General features: G+C 43.2%; 1 protein-coding gene, 1 long non-coding RNA gene and 1 other non-coding gene across 4 annotated transcripts in view; 2 read left to right on the top strand and 1 right to left on the bottom strand.

Moving 5' to 3' along the window:
- Positions 1–19,630, top strand: part of LOC138582321 (uncharacterized) — a 270,743-nt gene that overhangs the window by 143,611 nt on the left and 107,502 nt on the right. The window lies entirely within an intron of this gene.
- LOC138582320 (retinol dehydrogenase 7-like) overlaps positions 1–19,630 on the bottom strand; it is a 358,653-nt gene that overhangs the window by 132,123 nt on the left and 206,900 nt on the right. The window lies entirely within an intron of this gene.
- LOC138448167 (U1 spliceosomal RNA) lies at positions 9,434–9,595 on the top strand. Its single transcript, XR_011260019.1, has one exon. It is a non-coding gene; the product is annotated as a U1 spliceosomal RNA (small nuclear RNA).

Raw genomic sequence — 19,630 nt, forward strand, 5'->3', positions numbered from 1 at the left:
CTGTGTTGAGAGTCTAAAGAGGTTTGTTTTTTAGCAACTGTAAATTCCATGTGCTGGTGGTGCATTCTGTTTAATGGGACACACTAAATTGGCGTCATTATATTCAGTTGTGCCGCGCTTACAAGGGGTGAGAGACTCACTAGGAAAAAAAAAAGTGAATGAATGGCATTTGAATTTCGATTTTTGTGCCTTGATTTGAAATTGCAGAATCAGGTTGCAATGGTTTCGGGGGAAAGACAACTTATATTTTCTAAATTGCCCCAAGAGTATTTGAATGTTCCCCCTCTATGCCATGGATTTGCTGCTAAAAACAAAGAAATGTTGCTATTAAGGGATGTATGTTTTACACATTATATACATGGTGAAAATGTTTTTGACACATTGATAGCCCATGAGCAGAAAAGAGTGTGGGTTATTCATGCAGAAATCATGCAGGGAGCTGCACGAAAAGTGACATTTTTAAGTGCAATGATTTGTTTTGGTCTGGCAATGGTACAACAGATTGGAAAATCTGTGCGTGATAAGAGAGCACAAAGATTCAGTGGGTTGAGGGTTCTTCTGAAAGATCGCACACGGCATTGGAGTGAGCTTGTGAAGCCAAACTACAAGGTTAAAAGGAAGAAATATACTTTTGAATGGGACATTGATCAGCAGCCTGTCTTTAAACAGGCTAAAAGACGCTTTTCAGAATTGTAGAATTACATTGAGTTGAATCTAATGACAAAAAAGAGCCTCTTTTGAAAATGAAAGTTTGTGTGCAGAGCTTGTGGCTTGGAGACCAAATTGCAGACATTTCTGTCATGGGCTGGGTGCGTAAAATGACTGTGGGAGGAAGAAATGAGAAAAGCAAAATGCTGCTCCTGTTCAGTAAAGTGGTGTTTTCAACAGCACACAGAGGCTGGCACATATGGGAATTTTTCTGAATTGCTGGAGCAGAGCTGAAAACAGTAAATCTGGATGAACTGTCTAAAACGAGTGCCTCCCTTTAAAGCCTCCCCAGCTTATGAGTTATAGGCCGACGAGCAAAGAGACAAGCTTGCCGTGTGCGTATGGCGCTGCCATGTACGAGGAAAGAAACAATGGCCAGCAGTTGCATTCAATCCCCAGTGAGAGACACGGTCAATGAGCAAAGAAAGAGGTGGGGGTGCAAGCCAGAATACTGAACTGAAAGCGGTATCTGCCGTGAGTGAGAATGTGAAAAAAGAGCACCATTCACCTTACACATTCCGATGAACGCATGCTTTCTGACACTGGCATGCAATAACAGAGCTGATCAGATGGCAAAGGATTTGCCCAGTGACACTGGAAGGAAAAGAAATGCTGCATGCAAATGGCAGGCTGGGCGCATCACGCCTTTGAACATTTGGGGAAACTGTTCACCTGTGAATGGGCTAAGAAAGACAGCTGCCCATTTCAAGAGACATTGCCGTGCAAGCTGCATCCCAGTGACCCATGTGATGTGAAGTGAAGTAAAGCGCTGTGCACTGGAGAAGAAACCTCTAGGCGCTTTGGGGGGAAAAAAACACAGCCGGCAAAATGCAAGCTACATTTCCAGGCTGGAGTAACTGACAAAGACATTATGGCGTTCCAGATGGAAGCAAATCTGACAAAGGTAGACATTTTGCAAGAGACAACATGCAGAACTGGGCTTTGGCGTACAACCTGAACACTGCACATTAGCCATGATCCAGAAGACTCACGGCTTAGTGCAAGAATGAATGATTTGCTGAAGCAAATAAAGGAACTGATTCAGACTATCGCTCTCAAGGGGTGGGCCAAGAAATCAGCAGACACCCTTTGGGAAACTGACAAGTGGAAAACCAGAGGCTTTAAAAACACTGGCAGTATGGAGAACTGGAAAAATAAACAAAGCTGCTTGTGCAACTGCAGACGGTATTGGACTGAAAGACTTTACCTTCGAAAATGGAGTGATGCCAGCAGGGCAACCTAAATCAAGATCATGAGACACTGGAAGCAAGTTGTCGCTTGGCGCCTGGCATTCGTGAACGCTTTCGTGACAAAGAAAAGCATTGATCCATTGAGAAGTGTGATCGGTGAATTTATAGTATTGCTTTTGCAAAAAATCACAGATCAATTTGAGGTACCATTGACCAACTGTGATCGCATGGCACAAATGAGTTTGTGATTAGGCAGTTACACCCCGTATGTTGAAGGCAAATAAGCCCCCAGTAACATGCAGAAAGGTGACAAATAATTATGGTAGCCATGATAAAGTGTGTGGTAACCGAGACTTCTGAAGGCCGGGGAAGTATTAAGGGAAGGGATGGATAACACTGATATTGTACCTTTGTGAAATCCTAACATTTCTGTTTGTGTTTTGCCTAGGCAAAAAACCAAGAAAGTAGCGTGCCATGATTTGGGGTTAGAGGTGTGCAATTTTCGGGTACTACTTATCAGTCAAGCAGACGCATTCTCAGAGAAAGCAGGTCACTGCGGGGTGCCATGTGAACTTTGAACCTGTCCTGCACTGCACCCAATGCTGCTAACGTGCATGACGCATGAGGACATTTGTTCTGCAACCTGCTAGAAGTGCCCAACAAAGTAATAACTTTTACTGAACTGTCACGGTGCGGACTTGGCATATTGTCAGACACTTGATGCTGCACATTCTTAAATGATTCAGTTGATGGTTTTAATAACCTGGTTGACATGTTTTGCCTTTCTTGTCTAAAGGACTGTGGACAAAGCAACCGTGATGGGTTGTGGACTGTGACATCATGCACCACAAAGCGCTGTGTGAAACAGCACTTGAATGCAAACATGTTGAAAAAAAAAATGTTTACATGCATTTTGAGATTAATCTGTGAAATACAAAATGTTTTGCTCTTCCAACTGAATTCCTTTAACTAGAGTTTTTTTAGAAAATGACTATGTTGCACGTAGCCGAGAGAGTGTTTATCAATTGTGGGGCCAGCAGAGTTATGCGAGCAGGAGCATAATATATCGAGATAAAATGAGTGCGCACAGAAGTTATCTGTACGTTAAAGAGTTTTGCTTTAAAGAAATGCTGACAAGTGTGTGAGCTCTAATTAGAGATTATAGCATTTGAGACACAAGGATATTTTTACAGCCTTAGAGCGGGTAAATGAAACCATGACTGACTTGATACTTGATTTCATGACACAGTTTGTGACACGGTTTTCGTTAAACCAACCAGTTTCATATTTTTGTGGGGGCGGCTGTCTCCAGCACACTGATGCAAAGAGTTACATTTGATTGTAGACCTTTAGAGTAATTCATTTGTTCTTTTGATTGCTAGTGCAATATTGAGTTTTGATGCAAATTAGTCAAATTGTTTTTATTTAGAAAACCTGGTGCTCATGGGTTCATCTTGCTCATGAAATTATATGGTTTTTGGTTGGGTTCCACTAACATGGGGGAAGTGTCTAATAATGCTGCCCATAGTCACCTTTGTAGGCCCTGGGAACAGGGGAGTGGGTAGGCCCTTAGAGTGGAAGGATGCCAGGTTTAGAGTTGGTAACCAAACATTACTGCAATAGTGCATTGTAGATTAGACTACACCAGATTGCCTTGATATTTTAACCGCATGCTGCTTTTTAACTGATGTTTAGTTATGATAATTTTTTAGGTATTTTTGTGTAGGCCAGGTTTTGGCTAGGGTAAATGTCACTACTCACTTTGTATAAATTTTTTGGTTAGGTAGGGTTTTTATTAACCTTGCATGCCACGCTGACTAACCGGTAGAAGATAGTTTGCTTAAACCTCTGGCAAAGCCCCAAGGTTTTTAACTGCCTCATTTATCACTGCACTGCATACAAAGTTGATGGATATTAGCCAGCATTGTCGCCCACACTTTGAAAAGGGGTGGAATATCATGAGATACAAAGTGCCATATTTCCATATTAGGGCCTTACATGGCTGCATTAACAGCTAAAAAACCAATAGCTTATTCAAAGTATGTGCTAAATGCTAAAAGTAATGTGGGTAGCGCCTACTTTAAGCTGTAGTGAGCTACAAGGAATGTGCAGGCCTAGGAGGGGTGGCAGGTTACATTATGCATTGTGCATAGAAAGGCACGGCCGAGGCCCCAGTTCAGTAGCTAATAGAGACATTATTGGAGTGTTTGGAGCATTATGGCACCTATATAGCGCTTAAATAGCCAATCTTTGAAGTGCTATAGACACTAAGCTATGAGTGCAGGCCTGGTAGCGCTTGCTCACTAGGGGTTAATTGATTTCAGCTTCTCCTAGAATATTCTGTCTTTGCAACTGTAGCTCTCTATGGCTTTGTAAACAAATCCTCTTTCCCTGAGAAGGCCTGGTACGTGAAGAGGGCTCCAAGGGAGGGGTAGGAGCAGGGAGCATCTCAGAGAAAGTTGGGTTTTTCCACCGGCAAACATATTTTGCACAGGGAAGGTTCTGGCACTGTGCGTCACGTAATGCAAAAGCGGAAAGATGCAGGAAAACTCTATCCTCTGGACCAGAGTATTATCGTAAAACGAGAAACTGAAGAGATGTCCAGAGAGCAAAACACTATTATTTACAAAAGTATCAAATTATTTTATTTATCATGATACAAAAATTTAAACAAGTCAATTAATGGCATTCTACTTTGTAGAGCATCAATAAATCACGTAACACAACAGCATAGATGAACAAATAACTGTGACCAAAATACATCCATCTCAACAAACATTCATAGTGCAGCATCCAAACCATACATCATACATAGTGACATTCAACCAACCAACAATGGCTAAAAAGATAACTAAATTAATTAACATTATTTGCCAATTGGGAGTGGGACAAACATTCATCACATCCCATTTGAATATTTTAATGTTTACAAATATATTAGACAAACAGCAATAGAATTCATTAAAAACAATCGATCACAAGGGCGGATCTGTGAGGAGAAGTGTTGTGTAGATCACATCCCTAAAAGAATAAACTCAACCGGTTTCGACGTAGAGTGTATAGTAAACAACGTCTTCATCAGGAGATACAAAGCGAGAAGCTGCAGAAAAAGAACATTACTACATAAATATGCGGCAGTGTCCCATCACATGAACTAAACTCAACAATAGATTGTATATAGCCACCATGTGCCACCTGTTACGAACCAATAAAACTAGACATTTGTGCTGGGGAAGTATATCTAAATGAGAACAACCCCAGAAGCAGGATTTTATTTAGAAAAGCCAGAGGCGAGGCACCGACCCTGAGAGTGTAAAAATTATAATTAAAATTAATAAGGTGCACCATGTAAATAATAGTGTTTTGCTCTCTGGACATCTCTTCAGTTTCTCGTACTGTGCGTCACGTAGACTGACAGCAGAAGGTTACAAAAAAGGCATGCCCACTTGACCCAGGTGGGAGATCGATCCGCGGACTTGGTTCAAGCAAGAGCGAGTGCCCAGAACCTGATGCTCTATGTGGCACCTTGCAGTGCTGTTATCTGAGCAGGGTTGGCAGCAGTTAGCTTAAGATGACCAGGGTCTCCTAGCGCTGATGACACCATCTCAAGGGGCGTAAGACTGTGTTTCTCTAAGTTTTGTGATTTCTCTAATGAGTTTTGTACTCTTCTCTAACTTGAATACCACATTGCTGCAAAATTCACTGTTCTGTTATATTATGCTTTTTGTCTAATAAATGCTACATTTATACTGACGGTGTCATTTCACTAGCATGAGTTCATTGCTTGGCACGAGCGGACATGTAATTTGGGATGAATTGGGTAATTTATGCTATGAAGGGCTGGTCCCGGGGAAGAAACACCCCTTTTCAAGACAACCACAATGCAGAACTACTATATCAGGAATGTTGAAAGTGCCCATATCTTTACAAACTGCCAGCACTGCTTGCAAATTGCGACCAGGCACACTTCACCAGAAAGCCTCCACTCCTTCAAAGCCAAAATTGGCAGCAACACCTTTTGACTTGGCATACCTCTCCAAAACATTTACAAATAAATCACCAACCACCAACACTCTAACTCTCTGCCCTCTGCTATTTTCACTGCACACAGCAATGAAATAAAGTATTACCCTCTTTCCTAATGAATCACAACCTCAACACCTGATTGGCTAATCCCCACAGTCGCATTCCGATGCCAGGCATGCTGAGAAGCCCCAGATGTGGCACGCCCGGTCTGCGGACTATCGAGTGTCTGCAGTGTCTGCAGATCCCGTAACACAGGGGCAGCCCTTCTTCCCTTTCCACTTCACTCTTTGAAGCAGTCCCTCATTGGCTACTGTTAAGCAGTCACACAGCCATCCACCAATCACATCCAAGAACTCCACATCTAACTCTGTGATCACAGTTCAGTACTTTAGATTTACTGTTCAACACTCTGAGTACAAGTCTCCTGTGATTTCATGTCTTTGAAGCAGTTCCTCAATCAGTACATGAAAGCCAAAGACAAATTCATTATTTAAATATTACAAACTATGGACTCCTGTCCAGTGCGCAAATATGCAGGACTATGAGGACATTCATTAGCCTGCATTTCTGGAGCTGATTGCAAAAGCATCTTCCACCACATCAAAATGTTAGCAACACACCATTCTACTGTACGAAATCTCGTTCAGAGACTGTACTATGCAAAAAGGTCCTGCATCTGCAAAAGATCACTAATTATTTGGAAATATTGCCACTGCCAAAACCACTCCAACAGCTTAATTTGTATGAGAACATTATAATCCAAACAGTACACCCATTTCAAGCGATAATACACCTTCAAGCGAAAACAACGAAGTTGCTTCCCTCTGAATTACTGAAAGGCATTTGTGGCAAAGTAGTTTATTTGCCATTAGATCTCAAAGAAAATGTAGACACTCTAGGAGTGCAACGGCCAACAGATCAATCTTTGATTGTCCTAGTGAATAGTGTACCTACAAAAGACAAAACAAATTGGCAGAAACCAGTGGACTTAAACAAAGTTAGAGAAGTCCTGCAATATCTTAAAGACAACAATGAATACTAAAAGACCTTAAGGCACAAATTGACATACTAAGAGATAAGGGCACAACCTCACTCTTATTACTCCTTGACCTATCTGCCGCATTCGATCTGGTAGACCATGCAATACTATGCAATCATCTGGTCACGGCAGCCTGCTTCTCCCAGGAAGCAGTCGCATGGATCCAGTCTTTCCTAGATAACAGGACAATGCGAGTCTTCTCTCCCCTAGCAGCTGCTGACCCTGCACCCATTACTTGCGGCGTACCCCAAGGATCTTGCGTATCTCCCACCCTCTATAATATCTTCACAAAGCCCCTTTTCGATGATCTAGACCAGGGTTGTCCAACATACGGCCCGCGGGCCACAATGCGGCCCTCCAAGCCATTTAATGTGGCCCGCGAGGCCTTTGTTGAACAACTCTTGAGTAAAAAAAACAAAAAAAATTACAAAAATAAATAAATGTACCTGTGCGTAAAACTGTACATTCCTCTGATGACCCCATGGGGTCAATAGAGGTAGTTACAGTCCTCAGCCATGACGTGTTAATTTGTTTATTTCTGCAATGTTTGTCGGATATCCGACAAACATTGCAGAAATAAATGAATTTGTCAACCCCTCTGGCACATCAAAACGCTGGGCGCTTCTGCCAGCTGCGACCAGGGAGGATGCAAAAGGCGCACCAGCGTACTGGCGCCTGCAGAAAAGGGAAATGGAATCTCATAAGGCCAGAGGGGGTGAGGAAACCACGGCAGCCTGGACGGCCCGCGCAGATGACTGACTTTACCCAACCCCTCCGACACCTCTGCGTACCACTGCTGAAACGCTCCAGAGCCTTCCTAAAATCAACGTGGGCTTCATTTGGAAGCAGGAACACACAGGGCCACAACACATTGGCAGATAAGCGGGAGATAGGCGGCCGCAGGCAGAAACTGCAAAGAATTGATGCCGCCAGGAGCATTGTGTGTTGGAACAGCAGAGGGAAAGCAGGCGTGACCCCTCGACACGGCAGGTCGTAAATTATACGACAACCACATTTTAAAGCGCATAGCCATCTGAAAAGAAGAAAGGGGAATACCGTGTGTGCACAGCAAGCTGAAACCTCACTGGAACACCAGTTGCACGCGGGCATACCCCATAGAGTTCTCTGGCGCCTGAGCCAGCACAAAGGGTGACTGAAAGACCCTCCCTTTTGGATATACTGCGGTTGAGCAGCAAACTACACTTAACTATGGCAGATGGGGGAAAAATGTATAGAAATAAACACACGCATGCGGAACAAACACATTTTCTGTATCAGCTCAGGCACGAGCTGAAAACATTGGGCGCAGGTTGGTGCACAGTTCATAACGGAGATCTGAATAAGAATAACAATGTGACCAACTAATTTTTTGAACAAAACGCGGAGGAAGAATGCTGCCCCGACTCAAAGCACAAGCGGCGGGGAAAAGGAACACCAAGGGCTAGCGCACAATATGTTACCCTAGTAGTGCCCCAATAACACACTGCAACCTGCAAATGGGCCTCAGTGGACCACCTGCCAATGTTTCTGTAAGTTGCTTTTGAAGGTTACACATATTTTATTCAGATCCACATGGGGGGTGGGGTGGGAGCTTGACATATCGCAGATGGGAGCCCCAGTCCCTTTGCCAATTCAGTCCTACACCTTGCTGTGATGTATGATATGATAGGTTATTTATAACGTGCTTAATACCCATGCAGCAGTGATCCCAATCATAAAAGTGAAACAGCCAGCCCAACAGGTATAACTTATTTTCACTCTTTTGGTAGCGCAGTCTGAGAGCAGCCTATACCCTTCAGGAGAGGTGTGAGCTGATACAGTTGCAACACAAGCAACAATAGTACTATGTTCCCAAAATACCTTAGTTCTTGTCTTTCGGATCTCAGCAGAGCCAGGCTTTTCAGCATCAGACCAGGAGCATGGGTGCCTTTGCGCTGGGCTGGGGTCAAGTCGGAGAGCAGCAGCCATGGGCCCCAATGAATGGGCCCCAATGATGCAGTTTTGTTTGGCAGGGTTGCTGATTTGCGGGTAGAAAACGCTGGGAACAGTAGGCCGTGCCAAGTGGATGGCACTGGAATACTCAGTGACCTCTGGGCCCGGACAAGGGAATACTTGCCTTTGGCGCTGTGCAGGCTCGGCTGACACAACACGGCATATGGTTATGGCAAAGATGTCAAAGCTTCAGCATTGTCATTGAGTAGAACTCTGAGATTCAGGGGTGGTGGAGCGTCAAGGTCCAGGATGATTATGATGGTGTCAGGGCCTGATGGGAGAAAGGAACTGTGCTACAATCTGCACTTCTGCTGGGCTCTGCCTGCCAGAGCTTCCCCCTGCACACGGAACAGGCAGCTCTGCAGATGCTCAGAGCTTCCGGTGGGGGTGGCTGGGGCTGGGTCAGTGCCTGCCTTCTCACCCTCGCTTAGCGGGGCTTTCAGGACTGGCCCAACCCCTGCCCTCTTGCATGCAACTCATAGTTAGCTGGCAGGGGAGAATCTGATCTCAAGGGGAGATCTCCCAGGGTGAGGCTTACCCATTGCACATCGGATTTGCTGACCCCTGCTATGTCCACAAATGCGGGATACGCGGCTGCATTATTTCTGGTAGTGGGGGACTGCGTTCGTGCTCTCCCCCCGATTTATTGGTGAAAGAAAGAAAAGGTAAAGTAGGTTGCATACTTTAAGATTGTGCTCACATTGCGTTTCTTCAATTAGGTTCACCTTTGGGTGATTGCTTTTGCACATTTTATCTGTTGAATTGAATTATGCTTCTTTCATCACCACAGAAGTAATGTGTATTGCAGAGATAAGCTGCCATATGTATTGGGCACACTTCACATGCTCAGGCAGCATCAATCATGCTTTGTACAGGACAATGCTGGCCTAAATTCGAACAGCCAGCATAGACAAGTTGCTACAGACGCATATTTTGAGTACAACCAGCATGACAATATGTTACATCAGTGACAGTGCTGTCTTACACTGTGGACACATTGATCATTAAAATGTGTTGTGTTGTAAAATGTTCTTTTCTGCTGTTGGTGACATGGAATTTTCATGTTCCCCTTTAGAACTGATTGTAAACTTATGGCTTTTTGGTCACCTTTTCTGCTGTAAAATGCACCATTTCAACCCCATATTTGAAAAAAAAAAAACAAAACCCTCCCTATATCCTTGTAGCTCCTTCGCTACGCTCGGTCGCCCCCACCATTTCAGAAAAATATTAACACATAGACACTGAAACAAATCACAAGCAACTAACCTTTGATCACTGCCTATGACACCAAAAGCTATCTTTGGGACTGCCTGCCTGTGATGCTATTGTGTCAAAGGTCACACAATATCGCTTTTTAATATACTGCTTTGGGTGAGGTTGTTGACTTTTGGCTCGCCGGCCCACTGGGTGACAAAAAGTTAATACTTCGGCCCCACATTCAAAAAGGTTGGACAAGCCTGATCTAGATGGTCTTGGTATCACCTACACCAACTATGCAGACGATACACAGATCCTCATCCCGCTGACGGGAGATTATGACAAGGATTTGGCCTTTGTGAATAGAGTCTACCTCATCATCCAGGTATGGATGGCCGGTCACGGTCTATGCCTGAATGATGACAAAACCTAACTCCTCATTCTAGGCACTTCTTCCAACATCAAAAAACTGGGTACTAACTATGACTCCTTCATAATTGATAACAACACCATTACTGTAGCCAAAGTATTCAAAACCCTCGGTTTTTATATAGACTCCACGCTTACCTTTGGTAAACAAGTGTATTCCATGGCCTCAGCCACCTCCTATACCTGTAAGCTAATTAGAGCAGCCAAGCCCTTCCTTTCACCTAATAACTGTGTCATTCTAGCAAGAGCATTAATCCTGTCGAAACTAGATTACTGCAACGCCCTCTACATAGGCAGCAATAAATACATCACCTCCAAAATTCAAACACTGCAAAATAATGCCCTGACAGCCGCCCTAAACTTCCCTAAAAATGCCTACATATCAGACCTTAGGAGATCCACCAACTGGCTTTCCACTAAAGACAAAATCCTCCTCAAAACAGCCTCCCTCACACAAAAATGCTTTAACCATGCAGCCCCGCAATACCTTATAGACAGATTCACCAGACAAACAGCCTCTCGCCCCTTAGGAAAAGCTAACTCTAACCTTTTGTTAGTACCCAGATTTAAACTTACTAAATCTGGTGGGAGTAGTTTCGCTGTTAAAGCGGCACAACTGTGGAACTCCCTTCCAACTGCTCTAAGGGAAGATCTCACTTACCAGCAATTCAGATCCAATCTGATCCAATGGCTAAAAGATCATGATGCTTAACCTCGCGCTACTGTCATTTGGGATCTCATGTTTATTTTGTATACATGCTCTGTTCTATTTATCTGTCACATCTGCATTTTTGTAAACCTACTATACATTCGTCTATGATTCTTTGACACTACATGTCTACAGCATTGTAACTGTAGCTGTACTCCCTGTTTATTTGTAACATGTAACTTAAGTTGAACAACCCTCTTTCTGCCTTCGTGCCCTAATACCCCCGGGTCTGGTGCACAATATAAATAAATAAACAAACAAACAAATAAAAAGAAATGAACATTGAAGAAAACCTGAGAGAAACCACCGAAATAATTCAGGATTCCTCAGCAACTGGCCAATTTGAACTTCTAGATCCTACTACAGCCTCCAATATTTTAGACCAGTATACAATTCACCAACTGCACTTCAAAGACACCATAGACAATGCAATAGAAACATATAAAATGCAGCAAGCCAAAGGATCTCCAATCAGCATATGGGAAAAAAGTGTAGAAGCACGATCCTTTGCTCAACTGTTTCCTACTGGAAAAGGTGGAAGGTACAATGAAAGATGCACACAAGTAAAAGCATCAGAATACCGCTCTTTACGAATGTATTCTGAAGACCCCAGATTCAGACAAAATGTTCAATACACATTGCAACTACTCTTTGAAAGTGAACTAGCAACTCTATGTAACAGAGTTGCGCACACATTGAAAAAAGGTTACAATTTTCTAAACATGTCTGCTACGCAGATACTTCAAAAGGTGCAAGAGAAAGATTAAGTTTTACAGTCAAGTATTACAGATCTCTTGGCAAACATGTGTGGTAGGAAAGAATGCTGTTTCCAATGTCACACAGATGTACATGTATGCTATGTAATCTTGGCCCACCTACATGGTTTGTCACTTTAAGTTGGGCACAGTATGCATGGGAAGACCTGTGCGATTTCCTACGCATAGCAAATGAAAACAAAGCAGGAATAGACATGAAAACACCAGGAGAACTCTGCTCTCTTGACCCTGTAAATGTATCAAGGTACTTCCATCATCGCTTTATTGCCATGCTGCACTTCATTTGTAATAAAACAATTCCACCCCTCAGAGAAGTGGAACACATCTTTTGGAGAAAAGAATATCAAGCCAGAGGAGCAACACACATATCCACATGCTTTTGTGGATTAAAGATGCGCCTAAATTTGGTCGCGACAGTGATGCTACTGTTTTGCAGTTCATTCACAAATATATCATTTACGAAATCCCTTCAAAAAGTACACAGTGACCTACATGCACACATTTTGCAGTTTCAAAGACACAAGTGTGGCAAATATTGTCGGCGCAAATATAAAAACAAAGACAAATACTACACCAAATGCTGCTTCGGTTTCCCTAGACCAGTTTCAGCAATAGGACAAGTAAACAACTTCATGCCTTCTGTTAGACACAGTGTGAAAGGCAAATCGCCTAAGAACATATGCTGCATAAAAAGAACCGAAGCATCAAAGTACATCAATGATTACAATGCAATCATTGCCCTCCTATGGAATAAAAACATAGATGTGCAGTACATTGCAGACAATTCCACTGCAGTTGCACGATATGTCACAGTCTACTGAACCAAAGCAGAGAAAACAGAGCTGAAAGACCTCTGGGATGACATATCTGACAAAACCCTGTCACAAAAATTGGGTATCAGGTAATAATATCGCCACATATATGGTCGCCGTAAATAATATCGCCGGGAAAATGTTGTGGCGATATTATTTGGGTGACCATATATATGGCGACAGGGGCAAAAAAAACAAAAAAACATTTGGGGGTTGCAGTGGTGTCCCCCGCATGTTCCATGCAATAATGTTGCCACAAAAAACGACCATTTTTCGGCGATATATTTGCATGGCGATATTTTTGTGGCGACATTATTACATGGAACCAAAAATTGTACTGCTTTGGCATAAAAAATACTCTGTCATAGAGAATGTGGCTGCTACAAAACCGCAGACCGTTTACCCGGCACCACCTTATAAGGGAAATCTGAAAACACAGTCTGTCTAAGCCTTGGTCCCGCTGCATCCAGAAAAAGAGTTCTCAAATCGTAGAAAGACATAGAAACAATAGCCAAAACAATACCAACAGCCAGGACATTTTGAAAAACAACGTATTGGACACATACTACCCAAACAGGAGTACTGCTTTGGAAACCATGTGCCTATACCACATAGCCCAAAACTTCTCATACAAAAATAATATTAAACCAGATGAGAAAAAGGGTAAATACATAGTCAAAAGTTGTGAGGGTAGCCTGGTTACACTTAGCGCAAACAGCCTGATTAATCTTACGAAGCTATCATTAAAAACTCTTCAACATAGAGAACTGTACTACATGTCTCTACTGCAACTTTTTAAACCATAGAGAAAAGAAGAAGATTTATTGGACACCCATGCCTCCTATGATGATGCTTTCAATGAAAGTGAAAGCACCATAACAGATATAAACTTTTCCACAGTACAAGAACATGTTGGACAATGAACGCCAAAAAGAAGAAGAACTTCAAGCTCAACTAAATATAGACATTCTGAGAGCAGTCAACCTTCTCTTACAGGAAACCAAGAACCACTTGGACAGCCACTCATAGCAAATGAGGCAGAATTAGCCATGACTGAAGTAGAAAACACCATGTGTCAGTGTAAGCAATCTGCAGAAAACTTTGCTCTACTGAAATCACAACTAAACAATGAGCAGCGTAGCATTTTTCTAGAAGTAACTAAAGAAATTGAACATGGTGTGCAGCACGAAACTAAAACTTGTACCTGTCAAAACTATAAAACTGTACTCCTCTATGTAAGTGGTCAAGCTGGCTCAGGCAAAACATTCTTGATAAAAATCCTCAGCAAGTTCCTCCAACAAGTGACAAACAACAATCTGTCACCTGTTGTACATGCTCCCACAGGTTTAGCTGCTACAACATAGGTGGTGTTACTTTACACCAATTGCTACTCCTCCAGTAGAAGACCAAAACAAATTAAACTACTACAAACATTCAGCAGAGCTGCTATGGAGCTACGCAGAGTTTTGAAACAAATGAAAATGCTCCTAATAGATGAGGTGAGCATGGTCTCCAACCTAATGTTGGCTTTAATTCACCTCAGATTGCAAGAGGTCCTTAAAACAGACTACGAATAACTCTTTGGAGGAAAACATGTTATTGTTTTTGGATATCTTCTTCAATTAACACCAGTGAAAGGGGAACCTATTTTTAAAACATTAGGACACAAACTGTGCTGTAAAACACCTGGCAGCATAGGAAATGTAAATCTCTGGCAACATTTCCAGTATGGAGAACTAACTGAAAACATGCATCAGTCTGCAGACCTCATCTATGCCAACATTTTGGTGTGCTTTCAAAAGAAGTACGTTCTATCTTAAATAGCAGACACATCCATGAGCTATACAGGTGTAACACATGTGCTATTGATGTCATGGAACAATTAGCACACAAAAAAGTAAACTGTATGTCCTTAATGCCAACCCTAGCAAGCTGTGCACAATTCAATGAAACAATGTTGAAAAAATAAATGCAACCATAAGTGCAAATTTACTCCACAGACAAACTGGGCATGCACGGTATGACAGTACCTATGTGTCAACAAGCCACAGCACGACTAAATACCTTAGAAAACTCTATCTCTAACAGAGCTCGTTTGGGGAACATTTTAACATTGGGCCTCATGATAAGTTTGCCGGTCCGGTAACAATGGTACCGGGAAGCTACTGGTACCGTTGTTACCGGACCGGCAAGCTATGAGTTCCGCTCGCGGGTGCCTTCCCGCTCGCCAGGTCTGACCTGGTGGGCGTACCTGCACCCGCGAGCAGAGCATGACAGATGCACCGGCACCATTCATGAATGGTGCCGGTGCACCCGACCTCCCCATTCCCGTTGAACCCTTTGGGGCTCGAATGGGAATGAGGAGCATTTTTTTCCGGCACCCACGAATGGCCAATTACCCGGGCTGGTGCAATTACCGGGTCATTTGTAATGACCCGGTAATTGCACGTTCCTGGGTACCGGAAAAACATGATACCGCGGCAGCCATACCTTTTCTACCAGCACGACTACAGCCATTGTGTTTAAACTGTAGAGTAACGCTAAAGCGTAACCTTGACGTGGAGCAAGGTTCAGTTAATGGAGCACTTGGCACAGTTGTTGGCTTCCAGACATACCCACGTGACAACAGCATTCAGTTTGTCAATATTCACTTTGACAAACTTTCAGAAGTTAAAAGGCTAGGACGCTCAACAGCCAGATTCCTTCTGTTCAAAGACATGTATGTATGCAGAGAACAGTTTTCTCTGTCTCAAGCATACACAGTCACTATTTATAAATCGCAAGGTCTAACCCTAGATCAAGCATTGATTGACATTGGAATCACGGTCTTTAAAGAAGGCATGAGTTACGTAGCACTGTCACGCCTACGTACACTTGAAAGACTATTTCTAGTCAATTTTGATGCAAGCAAAGTCAAGGCTGACATTCCTTGCATCGTAGAGTACAACAGACTATGTGCACTCTTGTCGTGATAAGCTGCTAAGCGCTTGCAGTAACCTGCACTTGCACTAACCCACTGAGCTATCTTTTGTGTATTAGAGCCTATTCGAAGCGTGGAGGAAAATGCTGACATCAACCAGGCCTCTCGAACTGGGTGAGCCTGCATGCTTGCAAGGGGTTAATTGAGAAGGCCTTTCCTGAAGACATAAAACATCTAGCATTTGCAAGAGGCTCTACGCAGCCCTTGGGAGCCAGGCACAGCTTTGCACAGCTTTGCTCGTCTTCGCTCTGCGAGTCAGGTGCACTGATAAGGCAAGAATGTCAGATCTTCTCAAAACACAGTGCCCGAAGCCTGGGAGCCAAGACTGGCTGTTTCCAGTCTTGTAACTTTCCAAGCGAAAACATGTTTACTGCCTGGAAGGGTGAGCCTAGAAGCTTATCGAAGAGCTGACATGTCATGATGATTGACGTGCAGCCCCTAATAAGAGAATTATACTTGGACCAGGGAAGGAGGGACTCATCCTGGGCTGTTGGGGAAGACGCGCGTACAAAGAGGAACAGTGCCTGGACGACCAGCTGTGCACTATCTGGGCCGAGACTCCTAGCATCACATCCCCGCTCTGGTGTAGGACTGTGGGGGCTCGGCCAGTCCTCCCCTCCTCTCCCGAGGAGTGCCGGGCACCTGTAGCGGCGAGGGTCCTTGGTGTGATCTGATCGTACCTTCATGGACATTTTATTAGGAGCGTAAGACCAAATAATTGCATATTCATCTGACAATTGGCATTATACAGCTTGCACTTTTCTATTTCCACCTTATTGTAAATTGCTGCTTAGTTCTCATTAGACACTGTAGATAATAAATGCAAGCATCATATATCCTGTGTGATTGGCTTTTTTCCAGACTGAGTTCATCGTGCGTCTTAAACCTTATTTGTGTGGGAAGGTAATTAGGAGTGATTTACTTTGCACAAAGGGCTGGATCCCAGGGGGGTGCGGGTACTGTTTATCACTACAACTCTGCACACCCCATCTCAAAATGTACCCTCTTCTTGAAAAAGGCAAACTTCGTAAAAGAAATCTACAGCAAACACAACTTATACATGATCTCCCAACAGTACCACCAAAGAAATTTAAAGCAGCTGGTACTCCATCAATTACCACAACCACAGAAGGATGTACTGAAAAGGCAAATGCATACCCAACTGCACAAACGGAGAGAACTACCTCTTCAAAGAAACCACATAGATTTCCATCAAATGAGTCAGACACAGAACTGTCTGGTCCATTTAAATTTTCCAATACAACTGGTGTAAATTGCTATGCGAATGTAGCAATCAATGTTCTATTCCAATTGCCACCAATTGTTGAAAACGTTTACTTATACGGCATGGACCAGTTGTGTTTGCAAATGCTACTCCTTCACAGAAATGCAACAAACAATCCTGAGAACACTTACAGTGGGCCTCATTACAAGGTTGGAGGTAGCCTTGCCAGCAAGGCTACGTCCATACCGGCAAGACAATCCGGCACCCGCAAATGGGCAATTACCGGGGTATTCCGACCCCGCCGGACCCGGTAATTGCCCTTTCGTGGGTGCCGGTTCTGGTATATCCCCATTTCGGCACTGGACTGCCCCTGGGCAGGACAAAGGCTGATATGCAGGGAAATTTCTTCTCTGTGAAAGGGACAGTGAGCTAAAGACTCGGTAGAGTCTCTCCCAGGGGTTATTCACCCAAGAACAAGTCATTGGGCTGTGTTCGTGCTGGTAGAGAGATTCCCAGACCCCCCTTTGTTTTGAATAAATTAACTTTGGGTTTCACCCTAAGTTAACAGGGCGATCCAGACGTGGACCCCTTGCTCACTGTTCTTAGAGAGGCAACAGTTTCACCTCACTGATGATGCCCAACAAGGCTGAAACACTTGTATGGGGTTACTGATGGTACTCTTGTTCAGAGGAGAATTGCCTAGCATTTCGGCGCTGGACTGCCCCTGGGCAGGACAAAGGCTGATATGTAGGGAAATTTCTTCTCTGTGAAAGGGACAGTGAGCTAAAGACTTGGTAGAGTCTCTCCCAGGGGTTATTCACCCAAGAACAAGTCATTGGGCTGTGTTTGTGCTGGTAGAGAGATTCCCAGACCCCCCTTTGGTCCTTATATTATACCCAGTCCCAATGTAGCAGCTCTAGAGTCCGCGGACAGAACGAAAGTCTGTGAACAGCAGGTGGCATCAACAGAGCCCAGAAGCACAGGGGACAACAGAAAATGTTGTACCCTCCAACCAACATAAACATATACATAAAACAACAGTACTTATATTTACCACACCCAAATATACCTTTTTGTACAATTCAACATTTCAGAATGTAAAAACTATTTTTTAATTTAGCACACAATATTATGGAATACACCAAGCACAAACCATAACTGTACACCTCAAATTATCAGTTCAGTACAACTCTTCATACAGGCAGATACACCAGCAGCTCTTTGCAAAACAACCTCTCACCAAATAGTAAGTAAAGTGTATTTATTTCTCTGTTATTACCATTCATTATAATAACATTTTTCATAAGCAAATATCACACTTTTTTTTATTTTGACAGAAATGGCAAACACACTTGAGTGGCTAGAAGAAGTCTTCCCCTAAGAAGAAATGAATGATGATGAAATCTCTAATGGTAAACAATACATCTTTCCAAGTAAACAAATAATGTAATTTATATATATCGCACTGAAATAATAATGTCTTCTTTTCTTATAGTACATACTTTACTTGCAGAAACTGCTCCACAAATTAATCATTTAGAATCCAAACAATCACAAAGATAATCCCAATCCCCAACTGTACACAATGAAATCATGATCTTGTCTGCAAAATTGGATGAATTTAGTAATGACTTTAAAGAACTTTTAAATTATGTAAAAATTCATGTTATTAAAAATGTTGATTATCACTGTCCTACTTGCACCTGTCCCCTTTTTTGCCCCAGCAATCACCCCAATCAAATTCACAAAATTTAAATGAAAGATGATTTGATGAAACTGCTCTGCCTCCCTCCCTACCCCGATGGTGACTTTCTAGAAATTGCAAATTCTCCCATTTATGTTTCCCAATCCGATACCCCATCCCTTTCATAAATTAATATTTTTTTTGTACTCTAAATATTTTGTATATTACTCTGTGATACATTTTATTTTTATTTTAAGCCCCCAATTAATATTCCACGGACTATTAGGCTGCCCAGGGTGTCTGTTTACAAAATGGGGCATCCGCGGACATTGTGCTGTGTCTCTCATGATGCACATTTAATTAGTCCGCGGACAGCGTGCCCATTTGCAGGCATCCCTGTGCATGCGCCCTGTGGTTCCTGCCCGCCATGGTCGGCAGACACCCATGAGCGCCGCGGACGGTCCCCCGATGTCATTATGTGACTGTAGCTGTGTGGCGTGACAGCATGTCCGGGGACGGTGTCTGTCCCAGCGGATAGTTTGAAACCACATTTTTGGGCAATACAGGATGTTTCAAGGTGAAAGTCTACCCTTCCAGAGCTCCTAGAGTCATCCTTAGTTGATCTGTTAACTTTGTACAACTTTCCAAGGCCTATTTTTCAACTCGATAGTTTGCGGACAGTTGCGCGGTCCACAGAAGGGACCCACCCATTACTTTTAGTCATTCTCAATCTGGCTATCCAGGAGAGAGCGCCAGGAGAAGACCAGCTTTGCAGAATTGGAAAACCCGCCCCGATGGCATTTGTCATAGCCATTCCTCCTTCCTAGAGGCCACCACCAAACCCACCTAGAGGGTCTGGACAG

This window comes from Ambystoma mexicanum, chromosome 3q, assembly GCF_040938575.1.
Source record: "Ambystoma mexicanum isolate Mex_15411 chromosome 3q, UKY_AmexF1_1, whole genome shotgun sequence".
NCBI classification, from domain to species: domain Eukaryota; kingdom Metazoa; phylum Chordata; class Amphibia; order Caudata; family Ambystomatidae; genus Ambystoma; species Ambystoma mexicanum.